Consider the following 18,369-nt stretch of genomic DNA (forward strand, 5'->3'; position numbering starts at 1 on the left):
AGCAGGGGAGTGAATTAGTATCATGCCTGGCATGTAGTATGGGTTTACTGAAAAGTACCCATTCCCTTTTCCGACCTTCTTTTTCCCCTGTCCCCAGCTTCATAACAAGGCATTTCTGAAGGAAGAGGAAGAAAGTAAGCAAGTCCCTGGAAAACGTTCCACAAGGCTGTCTAAAACATACACCGAGATGGTTTTACCCATGCTTATGCAACCTCCTGTTTTGGATATTCACCTGGATACAAACCTTCAGAATCTTTTCAGTGATGCTGGGTTGACTCTCTTGATTCTACCACCACATTCTACTCTTTGGTATTTAACTTCACAGCAACAGTAAAAATAATTATTTTGGGGCATGAATTTTTTAAAACGCTTACCTCCTCAGCAGCTACATCCTCCTGGCAGGGTGGTGTTACTAGTTCATGTAGGGCCAGGGCTAGGGACTGGAATTGTGACACAAACTCTCTTCAACCCATGAAAGTCTGTGCTTCCAGGAGGTCTCTGGAAAGCTGAAGGACAGTCCAGCTGCATCACTGCTTGGTGGCCGGGCATGCTGGGTCCTCCCCAGGCCTCCTGCTGTGTCTGTATTATCAAACTTGCTGAGGCTCAGCTACACAGCAAGGTTCCCAGAGAGTGGCAGTCTCTATCTTACTGTGAGGGGACAGGAAGGAAGGGAAAGTGAGATCACTTCCTAGCAGCCCTGCCTAAGGCCTAGGGGCTGGGCCACACTCCAGGTCTGCCCATGCCAGGCTGGGCACCTCTGGACAAGGCTCTTCCCCTCAAACCTCAGGAGTCTCAAGTGTGGAATGAAGGGGGAAACTGGGTATCTCTGTGGTGGTTCTGAAACAGGTCTGCAAATTATCTGACACTCCTCTTCTCAGGAGGTAGAGTTTAATTTCAGTTTCCCCAAATGAGCTGGCCTTAGTGACCTCTAACAAACAGAATGCAACAAAAATGATTTTGTGTCACCTCCAAGATGAGGCTATAAAGGGTTACATAGCTTTCACTTGGCTCTCTCTGGGGACACCTGCCTCTAGAGCCTTGAGCTGCATACGGGAAATCTCAGGTGGCCATGCCGTGAGGAAGCTCAAACAGGCCTATGAAGTAACCACAGGGCAGAGGTCCTGAGACGGCTTGGAAAGAGCAGCAGCCGGCCAGCATCCAGTGGTGCCAGCCCCAAGCTGCTCCAGTTCCAGTCACCATCTAACTGCAACTGCATAAAAGATCCAAGCCAGAACTGCCCAGCCAAGCTGTTCCCAAATTCCTGACCCACAGGAACCATGAGATATAAGAAACTATTGCTGCTGTTTTAAACCATTGAGTAACAGGGGTGATGGATTACTCAGGAGTGGATAACCGAAGCAATCTCTAACATTACTTCTAGCTCGGGGGTAAGGGAGGTAAGAGACTTCTAGCTCTGAAGGAAGGGCAGGAAAGCAAGGAAGTCCTTGGAAAACTGCCCATCCCTTTACAGGAGGATGGAGACTGCCACTCTCTGAGAACCGTGCTGTGTATCTGAGCCTGGGCAAGTTTAGATCATACATCCACAGCAGGAGGCCCGGGGAGGACCCAGCATGCCCGGCCACCAAGCAGTGATGCAGCTGGACTGTTCTGCTGCTTTCCAGAGACCTCCGTGGAAGCACAGACTTTCATGGGTTGAAGAGAGTTTGTGTCAATCTAGTTCCTCTAGAATTCTATAAAATGCATCTCCAAAATACACTGTGGAGAATGAAAAGAAGCAAGAGATTATCTCTATAGTATTCATCCATTCCTTCAGAAAAATTTTACTGATCCCTCAGTGTATACTGGGCTTGGGACTAGATGCCACAGATACAAAAAGAGTAAGATACCATTGTACACGTGAGGGAAGTCCATGGTCTAGCTAGGGAGCTCAGTTCATAAACCCGCAATTTTTAACTAGTGGTAGTAAGGGGGCACAAATCACAATTACCAGAATCACTAGAGGACAGTTTCTAATAGTAATTCTAATAAAGCCAGGTGGGGAGACCTGGTGGAGGATTATTATTATTCTAATAATGCTAGGTAGGGGGACCTGGTGGGGGATTATTATTATTCTAATAATGCTGGGTGGGGGGACCGAGGGTGTGCTCTCTAGCTAATGATCACTGTCCTCATCAGCTGCTGTTACTGATGGTTGGGTATCACAGTCCACACACATGATGAGAGAGAGGAGTTTAGAAACCACTTCTGTTTACACATCTAAGTATACCAGGCAGAGGGCACAGCATGCAAGAGGCAAGGGGAGCCTGCTGACCAGAAAGACCAGTAGAGGCTGTGGGGCTGGGGAGCAGTGAGAGGGAGAGTAGGTGAGTGGAATTACAGTCACTGGGGCCTTTCAGGGTCTTGAGGGCCAAGAGCAGACTTTGAATTTTGTTCTGACTTTGATTTTACCCTTAATATGTGAATGCTTCCCTTCCATGCCAATATTCAGAGGCTTCTCACTAGTGGAGGGTGAGTGAAGCCCTTCAGACAGTGAGGGAGTCTCTTCACACACTGCTCAGACACTGCACTGTGTGTCCATGGCCACTGCCAGCAGTGGCTGGGGCCCTGCTGCCTCCGGCTGCAGGAAGGATGTCCTTCCATCCTTCCTGCCTCCTGACAGAAGTAGGGTTCTGAACCCAGAACTCGCTACATAGGTAAATACTGGTTGAACAACAGCCTCCCTTGGAACCTGGAAGAGCAACATGTTTGCAAGCCAGGGACCATCACTACTTGAGCAGACTGTAGATGTCATCCGTACCTCTGGCCCACATTATCATAGTTTACACAAGGTTCCTAAGCCCTTGGTTGTTCAGTATTCCAGGCCTCGACCCCACACCTCCAGATACTGAGTCTTCATGGGACTGCCAGCCCCCTGTGAACAGTCCTGTGTAACTCCTGGTGGCCCATGGCATAGGCGCCTTAGCCTGAGTCCCCCTTCCTCTTCCCTGACCCACTAGAAGAGATGAAGTTTCCTTGTCTGCCACCTGCAGCACCTTGACTTCTTCCTAATAATAACCACAGTCGAAATTCATTCAACAGTCTTTCAACAAATACACACAGAAATGTCCCGTGAGCCAGGCATGATGCTGATACATTTGCTCATTATCTGCCGTTCCAACTGATTCCAAGAGGGTAGGTACCCTGCCTTTCTTGTTTGTCACTGTGTCTTCGAAATATAGCACAGCTCCTGACATACAGATTTTAATCACTCAGTGACTAAATAACCACCTGAGTCCTGGCTCCTGACCAAATAAATAATAACAATGATAAGAGTAAAACAAAACAAAAATGCATTTAAAATTAATTTATTTAAAATTTAATAAAATAAAAAAATAGCTACCACTTATGGGGTGAATACACTATGTTCAAACATGCTGGCATGTCTGGGGTGCTGAGCGTGCATTTTCATGGTTATACTTGGGGCATCCCACAGCACGGTTGTACTTTTACAGCATAAAAAGTACTTGGGGCGCTGGATGTGGTGGCTTACGCCTGTAATCCCAGCACTTTGGCAGGCTGAGGCGGGCGGATCATGAGGTCAGGCGTTCGAGACCAGCTTGACCAACATGATGAAACCCCATCTCTACTAAAAATACAAAAATTAGCTGGGCGTGGTGGTGCACACCTGTAATCCCTGTTACTCAGGAGGCTGAGGCAGAAGAATTGCTTGAACCCGGGAGGTAGAGGTTGCAGTGAGCCGAGATCACGCCACTGTACCCCAGCCTGGGCAACAGAGCGAAACTCCATCTCAATTAAAAAAAAAAAAAAAAAAAAAGTACTTGGGGCATCCCAAAGGACAGCTGTACATTTACAGTTATAATTGTGAACGTCAGCAATATTTGATACTGTATCCCAGTTCATGCCTAAGCAGAAACACTAGAGGCCTGGTGTGCTCTCAAGATGCTGGCATCCGAGGCTGGTGGCCAAGGGAGCACAGTGGCCCACAACACTTTGGGTTCTCTCTAGACCAGTGTTCTTAAACTTTAAGGGTCACAGACACATTTGAGAGTTTGAGGGAAGCTACGGATACTTTGCCCAGAAAAGGATATATTCTCTGCGTGTGTGTGTGTAACCATACCTATGATTACAGGGGGCTCTTAAAGCCCTAACGCCTACCCATAAGCCCTAGCTAAAAACCCCAGCTCTAGACATCACATAACCCTGCATTCTTAAGGTCTGGAGGCTCTGGACCTCAACTCTCCCAGCACAGCTGGAACAGAAGCCTTCCTAAAATGGCCTTGGCCAGAAAAACAGTCCTGGGAGCCGACTGCTGCATCCTAGTCACTGCAGACATCTGTAACCAGGGGATTCCCAGGGGCCCTGAGTCAGAACAGGTCACAAGATGGGTGGCTTGGAAGGTTGCTATGGCAAGGCCCTGAAGCCTTGCTGATAAGCAGCTGAATAGTTCCAACCTCAAGGCAGCTTCCCTCCAGATGAGACCCCTGCTATGACAACAGTGAAAAGGACTCTTAAGAGAGGTGCTGGAGGCAGAGCAGAGGCCAAAAGAGGGAATTCAAAGGAGCTGGAAATCCCCCAGACTCCCAGGACTACTAGTACCTGGAGAAATAAAGGCTGAATTCTCTGCCCCAATTGCAATGAGACAGAGCTGAAAGGGGGTGAGGGGTGGGAATAGGGGAGGCAAGTAAGCTATGGATCAGAGCCTGTATGAATCGGGGCTCCACCAATTGCTAGCTGTATAATGCTGAGAAAAATCACTTAACATCTCTGAGCCTCAGTTTCTTCTTTTGTAAAACAGAGATATCAACCCCCAACCCTTAGGGTTGTTGTGAAATTAAAGGAAATTCATGCGTAATTTTTTTGAGTCCTTTCCTCCTAGGAATCTGAAAAGGTAAGGAATGAAGGAAGTATAGGATGATAGTTGAGAGCTCACTTTAGTCTCAGACGAAACCTGTTAGGCAAAATTCCTGACCTCTCTGGACCTCAGGTTCTTCAACTGTGAAACGGGGACAATGATACTTTATAAGGTTCTACTGGGATTGGAAATAATGGATGTATAATGCCTGGCTCACATGACAAGATGCTCAATAAAAGGTGGTGGTTACTATTATCAGAAAGGCAAAGCTAAATTCAAGAAGTCGTTTTGGTGTAGCTGAAAAAATAGAAGATGTGGAACTAAAAAAAGCTCGAGTGAAATCTTGGTTATGCAACTTTCCAGCTCTGGTACATAGGCTAAATGATGTAATCTCCAAAGGCCTCAGTTTCCTCCTTGGTAAAACATGGATAATAACAGAAACTACCTAATTAGACACTGGATATAAAGGTTTAGCCCAGCATTGGCACAAGAGCACTCATCCATATGCTATAAACCATATTCTTTGAGTTTACACAACAGCTCAGGGTATGACTGATGGCTTCCTGTGACCTGGGCAGATTCTTTAAATTGTTTTCAGTTTTATTAAGGTATAAGTGACAAATAAAAATTTTACATATTCACACTGTGACATGATTATCACAATCGAGCTAATTAACATATCCACCACCTCACACAGTTACTTTTTGTGGTGAGAACACTCAAGATATACTCTCTTAGCAAATTTCAAGTATAAAATACCGTATTATTAACTGTAATCATGCTGTCATTAGGTCTCCAAAATTTATTCATCTTATAACTGCAAGTTTGTACCCTTTGATCAACATCTCCCCATTTCCCCAACAACCCTTCTACTCTCTCTGAGTTCAACTCTTTTAGATTCCACATATAACTGAGATCCTGCAGTATTGTCTTTCCGTGTCTGCCTTATTTCACTTAGCAGAATGTCCTCCACATTCAACCATGTTTTTGCAAATGTCAGGATTTTCTTGTTTAAGGTTAAATAATATTCCTGTGTGTGTGTGTGTGTGTGTGTGTGTGTGTGTGTATGCATGTGTGTGTGTGTTGATTACTATAGCATTATAATTTTTTTTTTTTTGAGACATGATCTCACTCTGTCAGCCAGGCTGGAGTACAGTGGCATGATCACGGCTCACTGCAGCCTCAATGCGATGCTTGGGCTCAAGTGATCCTCCCCTCTTAGCCTCCTGAGTAGCTGGGACTACAGGTGCATGCCACCATGCCCAGCTAATTTTGGATTTTGTTTTTATAGAAACAGGGTTTCACTATGTTGCCCAGGTTGGTCTCGAACTCCTAAGTTTAAGCAATCCTCCTGCCTCAGCCTCCCAAACTGCTGGAATTACAGGTGTGAGTCACCATGTCCAGTCTATAATATTTGAAATCAGGTTGTGTGATACCTCCAACTTAGATCTTCTTGCTCAAGATTGCCTTAGTCATTTGGGGTCTTTCATGGTTCCACAGGAATTTTAGGATTATTTGTTCTATTTCTGTAAGCAATGCCATTGGAATTTTGATAGGAATGGAATTAATTCTGTAGATCGCTTTGGGTAGTATGGACGTTTTGACAATATTGATTCTACTGGGCAGATTCTTTAAATGGCTTGGTGTGGACATAGCCTCAACTCTTTCCAGAACTAGGCATTAGAGATCTTGTTCAGCCAGGCAGGATTCTCATTTTTTACTCTGTCCACTGGCTTCACTGGCTCCTCTCAAAGGAGTTTTCCTCATGGCCAGGAGACAGGGAGTGACTTCAGTGTCCATGGCAAACCAGATTAGGGGGTGTCCTTCTGGCAGAAGGAATAACTATGTGCTTCCCTGGGGGCATGGCCTGCTCTCCTTGCTGAGGTGCAAAGCCAAGTAGCCTGGGAGATGAGCAGGCACACTCCTAGCTGCCAAGCAGTTTGCCCAAATGGTGGGAAGGCAGCTGCCCTGTTTAATGCACCTGGGGAAAAGGACTGATTGAGAAAAGTGCTAAATGGATGTGCTGGCCCCAGGATTCAGTTCTGGACCATGTTTTGGTTGTCTGAGGGCTCTGTACAGGATTTTCAAGGTTTGTAAGAGAATAGCTGTCCCTTGATTCCTCTGCATCCTCTGCACTGTCTGAAAGATCTGAAGGAGCACCGCAGAATGGCAGGCACTACACACAGAAGTCAGAGAGCACGGACTCAAGACTCCGGCCCTTCTCCTTCTTCCTAATTGTGTCACTACCAGCAAACAGTTCCACCTCTTTGAGTCTCAGTTTCCTCATCTATCAAATGGAGATAATATATATGTACTTCATAAGATCAAACTAAATGAGGCTGAGAAGGATGTAAGTGCTCATCACGCCTGGCACATGGCTTAAATAATAGTTTTAGCAGCTTTGCCCAAGCACTCTTTTGTCTGTGGGTGTGGCCCAGCACATACCTGGCCTTCAGTCTGTGTTTGCTCCCTCCCCTCTGTAGACTGGTCCTTCTTGGCTGCAGGGAGAGAGAGCTGTGAGACTGATCCTGAGGCTAAGGCTTCTTCACTACTTTCATCCCAGGGGATAAGCTGCAGTGACAGGATGCACTTAATATGTGCTTGAGGATTTCAACAAATCCTTACATGGCAAACAAAACAGAGAGATTTCTCTGGAAGCCCTAGCTGGGCATGTAAAATATCTATGATATTTTGAGATATCCTGATGATATCTCATGAGATGAGAGAAAAGAAGAGTAATACTTATTATCTTCATTTAATAGATAAGGAAGCTGAAGCTCACAGGGGTGAAGTGACTTGTCTAAGGCCACCTGTACACTCTGCTTCACACTGGGTGCCCCCTCCCACCCACCCAGCACCACTCCTCTTCTCTCCCCAAGGAGGCTATCTTATCTCAGACTTTGGGCTCTGTCCTCTGACTTCTTGAAGGTCCGAGGGAAGGAGAAGCACAGGCGCTAAGAAGAGAGTGGGCCAGGCACAGTGTGGAACTCTCTCAGTCCCTTACCCAAACTGGGGCTAGACAGTCTCCTTCCTAAGCCTGACTCACAATTCTTCCCTGCTTAAAACCCTCCAGTGACTTTCCATTCAGAGCCATCAGGATAAAGTTCTGATTCATTCATGGCCACCTCCAGACTCAACTCCAGCCAGGGCACCCCCTCTGCACTGTGTTCAGCCCATGGAATTTCCATGGAGTGCTGCACCCCCCAAGCCTCCAGGCCTTCGCCGTGCTTCTCCGCAAGCCCCCAGCCTCTCCCTGTCCACTCTTCTCCAAGTCATCTCCTGCATACCTTTCAAGCCTCAGCACCCTCCGCCCACTAGCCCTCTGGACCTACCACAGACTACTGCTACTAGTCTATTGTCAGCCATACCCATAAGCTTCCTGAGGGCAAGGACTGTGCCACTTCTGCTTTGTTATCTGGTGTCCAATTTATAGAAGATGCTCCATAAATATCTGCTAAATTAATGTAAAAATGAAAAAACTTTTCCTGGCTGAGGCAGGAGTATAAACTGAGCTGCACCAGACACAGCTGCACTGTGCCCCTACAGTGCTGAAGAGAGAGAAAATCACAAGACCTTCTCTCTCTCATGCAGCTTTCAGTTCTCACACCATCCTTAGCTTATGGACAGACGCACAGTGGATTCCGCAAGCTCTTCAGAGCAAAGCGCTCATCCCCAGGCTCTTTAGCCTCCTTATGAAAATTCCAGCTATGGAGAAGGTCCAGGTGGGTATAGGCCAATCCAGAATAGCCTTCAATTCTGATACCTTAACAACTACATCCATGGATGCCGATAGATGCCCGGTGGGTAAAAAGATCTCTGTGGACCCAGTACTTCCAACTTGACAATTCAAAGAAATTCACCAGATTTGTTGATAAATACTGCTGCTTTAGGTAAAAAGTCAATTATTATGCTACCCTGAGTTTAAAATTATTAACTTATGCCAGAAACATTTAGACATCATAAACTATGGACATTGACCCAAGGTGGCCATACTGCCAGGCGGGCCACTTGTGCTCTGTGAATGGCAATTTGTTCTCAGCTGGAGGAACCGCATCTTCATCCCCTCTCACCAGACTACTGGGCCGAACCCATTTCTTTGGGTTAGGTTTTGCCTGCTTTTGCTCCTCTATTACAGCATTAAAATGAAAATTCCCATAATGTGCCCCGGTCTTTGTGAAAACAGCTTTACAGAAAACTCTTGGCGGAGAAGAAAGCTGGCACCAGGCCCAACATTGCTAGTAACTCCTGTGTATGATTGCACCTGCTTAAGTACATGGCCGGGAAACCCATCCCCTCTTAAGCCACCAGAGGTAAACTGTCTTTCTGATGCTATTACAAAGAACTGCCTGAAAATGGAATCTTGACTGTGAAATTGCAGCGTGATGTTATGTATATAACTTTTGAAAAGAGCCATCCTGTTTTTTCTTCATAGGGTCAAAATCTCCCACTAATTTCATTTGGAACTTATGTATTTTCTTCCTTCGGCCAGAAATAAAGATATTCAGGCAAAAATGTGTGCTGCTCTGGCAGTAGAGTATGAACAGCATCACTACCTACCTGGTTTAATTTCTTTTTCCTGCTTGCATCTCTTCAGATTTTCCACTGTTGACTAATCAGTATGGGAATTCTAAGGAACCAGAAGAAAAGCAAAAATTAGAGCTATACATACTCTGGGATTATAAATTGAAACAATCTTTTGGGAAGACAAGTTGACAATACCTATTAACATGTTAAATGTGCACACATATCCTTTGGGGTGAAATTCCTGGACACGTCACATTCCTGAAATGTCCAGGAATTTATACTACAGATATATTTACCTAAGTAAAAAGATACTCAGTGAAACACTGTACAGTAGCAAAAGCAAGGGGGGAAAACAACTTAAATGTCTATTAATAGAAAAACAGTTAAATTATGGTGTATCAATACCATGAGAAACTATACAGCTATTTCAAAGAATGAAGGAGATTTCATTGTACTGATATGGGAAAATGTACATGCTTGATTGTTAAAAAGTATATTGTAAAATTGCATATATTATCATTTTTTAATTTAAAAAAATATTTACTTTTTTTTTAAATTTTAAGAGACAAGGTCTCACTCTGTCCCCAGGCTGGAGTATACTAGTGCGATCATAGCTCACTGTAGCCTCAAACTCCTGGCCTCAAGCAATCATCCACCCTTAGCCTCCTGAGTAGCTGAGATTACAGGTGTGAACTACTGTGTCCAGCTCAAATGTGAACGTGATTATTTATGTTTAGAAAAAAGAAAAAAGTGCAGCATTTGTGTACATGCACATTTTTAAAAAGTATACATACTTTACACTTTAAACAATTTTCAGTATACATAGAAAAGGGCAAACTGCAACCAATGGTTCTCCCTGGGAAATTTCTCTCTTTCGAAAAAAATTCATCTCTTTTGAGAAACTGTGAGAAAAGAAATGAAAGACTTTCACTTTGTACATTATCTATTTCTGTTTTGATTGAAAACTTTTAAAGAGGCACGTAAAACTTTTAAAGAGGCATGTGTAACTTTCACATTCATTACACATGCTATGCAAAAAATTCTATATCTAGCTAACATATGAAGTGTGAGGGCAAAAGATATTTTCAAACAAAGACTGGGCAAGTTTACCATTCACAGGCCCCAAGAATACTCTCCAATAGAAAGGAAACTGAATACAGAAAATAAGTGAGGTTTTTAGAATCAATAATGAGCAAAGGAAGGAATAATCCAGCACCCTTCTTTACTCCCTCTCCCTCCTTTACTCTTGGTATAACTGACTCCTCTTCTCAGTTTTTTTTTTTGAAATGGAGTCTCACTCTGTCACCCAGGCTAGAGTGCAACGGCACGATCTTGGCTCACTGCAACCTCTGCCTCCCAAGTTTAAGCGATTCTCCTGCCTCAGCCTCCCAAGTAGCTGGGACTACAGGCGCGTGCCACCGCACCCGGCTAATTTTTGTATTTTTTTAGTAGAGACGGGGTTTCACCATGTTGGCCAGGCTGATCTTGAAATCCTGACCTCAGGTGATCCACCTGCCTCGACCTCCCAAAGTGTTGGGATTACAGGCATGAGCCACCGCGCCCAGCCCCCTTCTCAGTTTCAATAGCACCTTTTCAAGGAAGACCCCAGCCACACTCTCCTCTTTCACTCCCCCTGCTTATTGACTTCTTAAAGTCACCAGTTGTGCTTGTAACTTCATGCAGGTAAAGGCCATGCCTGTTTTATTTAACATCATCCACCTATCACCTTGCCCAGTGCCTGGCGGGTATTAGGTTCTCAAAAAATACTGGCTAAATACGTGAAAAATTTATTGAAGGCTCAGCTCAAATGCTACTGCTCCTCCAATTTCTTAGGTTTTCTACAGGACTCTGTCCCTATCTTGGGGCATTTTCACAATGTGTTCATGTTATCTGAGTCTTTTTTCCCAACCTCAAAGTCTTATTTACCCTGACATTCCCCATAGCACCTTGCAGGATGCCTAACACATAAAGGGTTCTCAGCAGTAGATGAATCCATGCACACACACAGGAAAGTACAAATGATGGCCGCAGGCTCTAACCAATTGCAGATAGTAGTGACTGGAGCCCAGAACACAAGCACCTTTGAGATATGCAAACAAACATGAGACTCTGCCCAGGGAGAAATTAAAATTAGAGCTAAACTTGAAATACAGTAGTGTGGGTGGGGGGATTGGGAGACAGGCCCTTATTCAAAAACAGAGAAGTGAAATCACTGAGTGATGATTTATTTTAAGTGTGTTTTTCTGTACTATCTAGCTTTTCTTCCCTTAAACATATTCTAATTTTGCAATCAGAAAAAAAAATCCACAATAAATGTTATAAAAACAAACCAATGGAAAATCAGTGGTGATTTTAGACTACAAAAGTCACCCGTCCCTCTGTTTCCTTACTACAACTTTGGACTTCAGATTCAGGGCCCTCTCAGGTGGGGCCCATACATTTTGTGAGGAAGTGTTCTTTCCTCTGAAGCCACAGGGGATAGGAAGGTGCCAGAAATGAGTGCTTCAGCAGGGGCAGCTCTCAGTTGCTTCCTAATGCAAATGCTGGCAAAGCTCCCAGAGTCAGGAACTGTAGGGAGAGAGCAGAAGGAATCAACCCAGTGCAAGATCAGGACCTCCACAAGATGCTGATCCAGTGTCTGGCATTTTAGAGCACTTGTGCATATTTCTTTCGCAGTACTTTTCACATGCCATTAAAATTATTCACTCCTCTGCCTATCTTCCCTTGATGGACAGAGAATTCCACAAGACCAGAGGGAGTGTCTTTACCCGGTCCTCTAGCCCAGTGCTTAGTACTAACAGGCTCTCAACGTACATTTATGGAATGTTAAAGGCCACACTGATAAAGTACTAAAACAGTACGAAAACTGACCTAGGTCCCTGGGACATAGTAAGAATACACCAAATACTTTCTTCAGTGCCATGAAGGGCCATTATTCAGTTCTGAAGAGCCAAGCTAAAACCTGTAATTTCTTGAAAGATTAAAGAGACTTTTTAGGAAAAGGGGCTTCCTCCAGTAAGAGCGGATGCATCATGTGTTCTAATCTGCAAGTCATAATCAGTCAGCATAGGTGCCGATGGCAACTTCCAAAGAAACCATTCTTTGAAGGAGCAGTACTCCAAGTTTTCCTAAGGCATTTCTGAAGGATTTCCAGGAGGTAGTGAGCTCAGCCTAGGGTCATGATTAATAACCTGTTTCCCAGAACTTTAGATTTTCCACCTCAGTCTCCACTTAGGAATTCCTTCTGGCCCCTCGTGAAAGCACTTGGCAGAGTTAATTGGGCCAGTTCAGCTTCTTGTCTGTCACACCCAGCACATGCTACCAGCGTCTTCCTTAAGTGGCTGGGCCAGGGTCCTCTGGTCCCAAGAGAACAGCACCCACTTCTGCTTTTGGCCTCAGCACTGGCTGGCTGATGTGAGGTTCAGCAGCACTTGACTGGGTGACAGGAAATAATGTTTGAAGAGCCAACATGGCAGCTCCAGGGTCCATCACAGGGGTTTCAAAATGATGAGTTCAAAGATAACTTCCAGTTCCTCATGCAAATGCCATCCTATGTCTGAGGGGGCAGATGCCTGTGTACACTGGCTGACATTCTCTCTCTGGAAATTGAGAGCAGCTAATCCTAAGCATGTATTTTTGTACCAAGTAAGTGCTTTATGAGCCCTATCTCATTTCATCCACATGGTACCCCTTTGAGGTCAGTATGACTGTGACCCCCCACTTGCCAGAAAAAGAAGTAGGTTCTATAAGGTGAAGTGATCAGTCTAGGATCTCCCAGCTAGGAGGTGGTGAGAGCAGAGCTCTTACCTGCTATCCCTTTCCAATTTCTCACCGAACTCTAGATTGTCTAAATTGAAAGAGATGGCGGACACCAACCAGACGCAGGGTTGCAAATTCCCACAGGGGCCAGGGGCCAGGGAGGAGACTAGAGGGCACAAGTGATGGGGCAGGGGAATGCACAAATGGCAATGAACTGGAGAACACACCTGCCTAAAGGCATTCAAATTAAAACCAAAACACTACTCTGACTTCTGACTCAAGTTCACTCATCATCATTTAACAGATGGAGTGACTGAAATCCAGGGAGGTGATATGAAAAAGGCACTGCAGTATGGTGAAATATTCAAGGGCTTCGGGGATAGCCAGTTCTCATTGGGAACTCAAGCTCTATCCCCTGCCAGCTGTGAGACTCTGGGCAATCCACTGCACCTCTCTGTGCCTTTCTCATGTGTAAAATGGAGGTGATCTCTGCCTCACATCATTGCTGTGAAGATTAACAGAAGTCAGCATATCCAAGATGCCCAGCCCTGTGTGTGACATTTATTTCAGGAAGATACAAAAGCCAAATAAGATCTCTGGACACGTCTTTTCCACAACCTACCTCCACTCCCAAGATGCCCTAAACTCACTGCCGGGAGTGACTGAGGTGGGGTAGATCAGGAAACACACACTGATAACAGGAGCAACTTTGACACACAAAACAAGAACTGAAAGCCACCCTCATCTGGTACATGAAGGCCTAGTTGAGGAGTGTGAGGCATTCCATATTTCCACTCTCCACTTCCTGGCAGGGACCACAAAATCTAGGTACCTTCCTTCTGGAACATCACCTCCTCACTACTACCTTAGGAAAAAAGGTGGCTTTTTTGATTACCCCAAATCTCAAGATCCCAGGGGGGCTGGGATGAAGCAGAGGAGGCCCTGGCCTTCCCACTGCCCATGCCCATGAGTGGGTCCATGGCAGCAACAGTCCACCTTCGATGGGATGAAATGCTGGGGAAGACTGCAGCTTTAAGAAGTGCCAAGGGACCCCATCTCTACTACAAATACAAAAATTAGCCAGGCGTGGTGGCAGACGCCTGTAAACCCAGCTACTCGAGAGGCTGAGGCAGAAGAATCACTTGAACAAAAACGGGAAGCGGAAGTTGCAGTGAGCCGAGATTGTGCCATTGCACTCCAGCCTGGGAGACAACCCTCCTGTTAACTAAAACCTTAATTCAAACAAATAGTTTCTAAATACCACAACTTCCTGAGGATTAGGGTCTCTGATGCGCTTAAAGATTAAAAAAAAAAAAAAAAAGAGAGAGAGAGAGAAAGAAAGCAAGAAAAAAAAAAACCCTTAATTTGTTAAGAGCTGGCACCTTAGAAACTCAAAATTAAAGATCTGATGTCTTTTGCTTTTTTTTTTTTTTTTTTTTTTGCACTCTGGCTGTGGCTATCCTTCCCTAGTGGCAGGAGGGGGTGGGTCTATCCTAAATGATGAAACAGGGGCAAATAGAGGGATTTTCCCCTTTCTTCTCCCTGTCTTGCCAAACTAGGAACTAGGATGGTGGGCTTTACATTTAAATTACGTCGTGTCTCCTTTGTACCTACGTGTCAGGCTTTCTACTAGGCAATGGGGCATAGTGATGGGCTAGACAGACACGCAGAGAGCATGCAGATGGTCTAGTGGAGACATGGGGAACTGAAGTTACGCCAGTAATTATGTAAATACAGTTCAGTTAAACATGAAGGGGTTCAGGAGAATATGAGAGCCTATAAGTAGATGGTTGCCCTCAGTCAGTGACGGGAGGGAATAATACTGACCATCTAGTGCTCTGTAAAGGGTTGAGCATAAGATAGGGCCTAGTGCTTAAGAGATACTCCATAATGTCAATTCCTTCTTTCCTCTCTCCCCACGTGTACGTGCCTGTGTATGCGTGTGCACACACACATACCACTGAGACTTTGTCTTTCTTCAAGAACACCTAACCTGAAAAAGACCCATAAAAACTCAGAAGTAACTTAATGTTGCCTGTTTTATGTCTTCTTTTAACTGTCCTCCAGGCACCCGGTTTTAGCTCCTCTGGGAAACCAAAAACCTAGGATACTTTGCTCCTAAAGCCATAAGGGCCCAACACAAAGGGAAAAGAAATATAGACAGTTCGTTTCATACTGAATTTGGAAATACAGAGATCATCTAGTTTTGTCCCCTCATTAGGTACAAATGAAGAAACAAGACCTAGAGAGTGTGAAACACTTGCCCAAGGTGACAGTTTCCTCGGGTGACCCTTCTAATATATGGTAGCTTTTTGTTTAAGCTGAAATCTTTCCCTGTTAGCTGTAACTTTTCAAATATACTTAACCTGCTAACGGGGGAGCTGGGCTCCCACACACTGCAAGCCATCTCAAGCCACCTAGGAACCCTCAGTTCAGGGACCCACCAAGTAAGGGACCTGGGTTTTCCTCTCTACAGAGTAGCTTGCTTAGTTTCAAACCCTGAAAACAGATACCAACAAATAAAACGCCTAAGGGCTTACATGTCCTGTTTATATTCTAGGCATAAACAGCAAATTTTTAAAAGGAAGCAATAAAAAGATCGCAAACCCAAGGTTAAAGATTCCCAACCCCTTTCCATCTTGGAGTTTTCCACAGCTGCTGTAGCACTGGGTTTACATGTGATAAATTCATGAAGTCTGACCGTATCTGTAACTGAAATTTAACACAACAATCATATTCCTGAGGGGGAAGATCATGGGGAATTTTCACCACTTTCGGAGACTTTTCTTTCTAGAATGTTTAAAAATTATTATACCACCTTTGTAATCAGAAAAAAAGTAAGGGTTTTACAAACACCAATTTCTTAGGGAAGATTTATTTCTTCACCTATATTTGGAACAAGGAGCTGCTTTTAAAGCTCTGAATACTCTGTCAAAGTTCTTTGGGTAAAAATGAAACGGCATCTGAATGGAGCCCATCTGTGAGACTTGAGGCTCCTGACTAGCCTTAGGCAGTTTCAGACAAGGCCATAATTTTCAGAGCAAGCTCACATATATCATTATATAAAAATAGACATTTTGTGGCCAACAGGCTGGAAAGCAAGCTCTCCAGAGAGCTCTGCCTCCAAGCTCTGCTTCTCCCTGGGGGTGGTGGGCAGGGGAGGAGAGTAAAGTTCTACTTACAAGAGCAAAAGTTTCCTCAAAATCCAGCGGTCCTCAGTCAGAAGCGGAGGCAGAATTTACGAAACCAGGATTCAAGGTTAGCAGTCCAGACCTGTGGTGCAGGCAGGATTCTCACTTTACCCCGCTCTCTGTCTCTTCCCCGTGTCTCCTAAATGAAAAGCACTTTGAGGTTTTAGTGGGTGTTTCCCATGTCTCGGGCCAAGTAAGTCCCCATTTGTTGTAATCCAATGCTCAGCCTGATGATGTCAACCACACAACTCACTCACTCAGTTTCCACCTCTCTGTCCACGGGAGAGATCCATTTCCTTTGGACAATGAGCCAGGGGGCTGTAACTGCATCCCAGGCCACCACGCTCGCCTAACATCCTTCCTTCAATTTTCAACCCTGCAGCTTTAGTGACAAAAGGTTTCCTATCCACTCACTGAGCCCGGGTTCCTGGGTAAATTCCTTTGCTTTTTAGTGGGTTGTCTGCTTTCCCGTGTGTTTAATTCCTTTCTTTGGTATATAATATACTAGTTAAGGTGGAGATCTTCACCCCACCCCACACCTATCTCCTTCTTCCTGTCCAATTTTCCAAGTTGTTTAATTTCTCCCAAGTCTCCTAGGTACATGCTGGGCACAGTACATGAGTTTGTCCTTCATGTAGGGTAGGTGATGTGTGCCCACGGGGAAGGCTTGGAAACAGCACTGGTCTGTCCCCTGGGGAACTGGGTTCCGGTCTTGGTCAGGCCTTCAACTGAATGAATGACCTCAAGCAAGTTACATCCCTCTCTGGACCTCAGTTTCCCTATCAACAAAATGCTGGCTTTGGTGCTTTCCACTTCTGAGATTCAATGACTAAAAATCAGTGACTGGGGAGCTTATCAACAAATGCATTACAGAGCATTTTACTACAAGCTACCCAACTACATGCTTGAGGGAAGGAAGAACCCTGGAGAAGTCAGAGGCCATTACCCAAGATGCCAGGCTCAGCTGGGCACCTTTACCCCCTTTATGAAGAAGATGAACAGATTCTTTGGGAGTAAAACCAAAAGAATTCACTGAACAAGTCCTTAGGGACATGAAAAGCAGCAGCATAAACTACAAGACAAGACAAACAAGTAAGAGACTGTAAGTGTCCTTAGGGACCAACATGGAACAGCAGTGGTTACGAGAGATCATTTCTTGCATTTGGAGACTGCTTGATGGGAAAGACAAAGAACATCTCTCTACTTTTGTGTACAATGGGAAGCAAGGTGACATGCATAGTGGTTAGGAACATCATTTGGGAGCCACAGATGCGGATCTGAGTCCTGTGTGACTTAATTTTTCTGAACTTCAGTTTTTTTCACTGTCAAGTGGGATACTCGTGCCTCTGTTTTAGGATTGTGAGAATTAAAAAACACATGTAAGGAAATTGAAAGTACTTGGTACATAGTAAATATTGAATCAATGTTTGCTCTCGTTGTACATAATCTCATTTGATTCTCATAGCATCCTTAGGAGAGTGAGATAAGTGCTATGAGGCTACATGATCAACCTCTCCTTCCTGGATAAGAAGACATATACAGAGAAGTCAGGTGACATGCCCAAGGTCACACAGCTCAAAACGAAAGGGACAGAATTAGAAATGAAGCCTCAACTCCTAACTAGGTCAGCACACATGCCACACACGACAATGCCAACGCCATTTCTCAAAACGGTTGCTGCAGCCAGCCTGGGAAAGGAAGCACGCAGGCCACGAGGTCGGAGAGGCTGCTTTCCTTGCTTTGCTACCCAAATCCTATGTGGCCTGAAGCAAGACTGGGCTTCGGCTAACTCTCTCAAAGGGAGCAGATGTGATATGTTTCAATGCCACTTCGATGGTGATGGGAAGGTGGGACCGGAGCTCTACTGGGAAAGCGGCTCTCTGTAGTGGGGAAGAGGCTGTGGTAGTTTATGGTTTAACGAGACTTTTTACTAGTTCTCAGAAAACATAGATGCTTATCAAAAAACACCCAAGAAAACAGGCTATATGAGGAGGGAGTTTGCCAATCTGAAGGCTTTTCAACAATGTGACATAGGACTGCTGTGGAATAAACACCACACCAGCCTGGCTGGGCGTGCTGGCT

General features: G+C 44.9%; 1 protein-coding gene across 5 annotated transcripts in view; it reads right to left on the reverse strand.

Annotated features, from left to right (window-relative positions):
- PKIG (protein kinase (cAMP-dependent, catalytic) inhibitor gamma) overlaps window positions 1–18,369 on the reverse strand; it is an 86,467-nt gene that overhangs the window by 19,450 nt on the left and 48,648 nt on the right. Inside the window, exons 2-4 of one of the 5 annotated variants that reach the window (XM_011997635.1) lie at window positions 16,279–16,426; window positions 9,371–9,440; window positions 375–648 (exon numbers count right to left, since the gene is read on the reverse strand). The gene's annotated coding sequence lies outside the window, so the exon portion shown is untranslated. Of the gene's footprint in view, window positions 1–374; window positions 649–9,370; window positions 9,441–13,856; window positions 13,962–16,278; window positions 16,868–18,369 lie in introns of those variants that run through there. The other 4 variants (XM_011997634.1, XM_011997632.1, XM_011997631.1 and 1 more) reach the window with 4 other exon arrangements.

This window comes from Mandrillus leucophaeus, unplaced genomic scaffold (genome assembly GCF_000951045.1).
Source record: "Mandrillus leucophaeus isolate KB7577 unplaced genomic scaffold, Mleu.le_1.0 Scaffold544, whole genome shotgun sequence".
Classification (NCBI taxonomy): domain Eukaryota; kingdom Metazoa; phylum Chordata; class Mammalia; order Primates; family Cercopithecidae; genus Mandrillus; species Mandrillus leucophaeus.